The following is an 893-nucleotide window of genomic DNA, read 5'->3' on the forward strand; positions in this document are numbered from 1 at the left end:
TTAGTATTTCGGTATAATTATTTGATATAGTTTAATCAATGAATCTTGAAATCAATAGTATTGCTGAATATTTGATCAAATATGCGTCAATTTTAAGGGAAAATTGAATGCTATCGAATTGCGGTTAAATTATCTGCAGTGAAGCTTAACATGCTTATTTATACGATAGTCAAATCAATAAAATTTCTTTACCGCTTTTAAGGTATGAATGACAATAACTAATTTGAAATATATTTTTAGAGTATTTAAATATTTCAACAACCCTTGTCAGCGACCATACCACGTAGAATGCACCGGTTCTCGTCCGATCACCGAAGTTAAGCTACGTTGGGCCCGGTTAGTACTTGCATGGGTGACCGGCTGGGAATACCGGGTGTTGCTGACTTTTTATGCCATTTCTCTATTCATTGAATATTTGATAGTGAACATTGGACTCATTTTCCACTAACTCGATTGGAATTTGTTGTAACTAATGGACAAAAGTATCATTTTACTAACACGTCAGATAATAGCAAAATATACTACTGATTTCCTACAAGTAAAACGAATATATATTTTGTGTAATAACCGAAGAAAATTGGCTTATTTAGCGAATAATTGAAGCAAGTAATCCCTCTTACTTCTCTGAGTCCGTCTCAGTTTTTGGTTCTATATGAAATATGAATTTCAATCATTGCAATTGAATTCAACACAATATTCAATCGTGCGCAAACAACAAGCCTACGAGCCTATCCTGAGGAATTGTCATGAAATCGTACATGAACCAAATGTTATTGTGCACCCAGACGTCAAGCAAGTAGTTTGCGCGTCGACATCTACTCAACTTACAGTTCCTCGAGGCAGAAATACACCTCAACTACTTTATATAGAAATATCGGGATTGCTTCCCACTG

General features: G+C 34.9%; 1 non-coding gene across 1 annotated transcript; it reads left to right on the forward strand.

The window, feature by feature from the left end:
- Positions 1-266: 266 nt before the first annotated feature.
- On the forward strand, positions 267-385 carry LOC126496559 (5S ribosomal RNA). Its single transcript, XR_007590382.1, has one exon. It is a non-coding gene; the product is annotated as a 5S ribosomal RNA (ribosomal RNA).
- The last annotated feature ends 508 nt before the right edge of the window (positions 386-893 follow it).

This window comes from Alexandromys fortis, unplaced genomic scaffold (assembly GCF_014885135.2).
Source record: "Alexandromys fortis isolate MF-2015 unplaced genomic scaffold, M_Fortis_MF-2015_v1.1 scaffold_8468, whole genome shotgun sequence".
Lineage (NCBI taxonomy): Eukaryota > Metazoa > Chordata > Mammalia > Rodentia > Cricetidae > Alexandromys > Alexandromys fortis.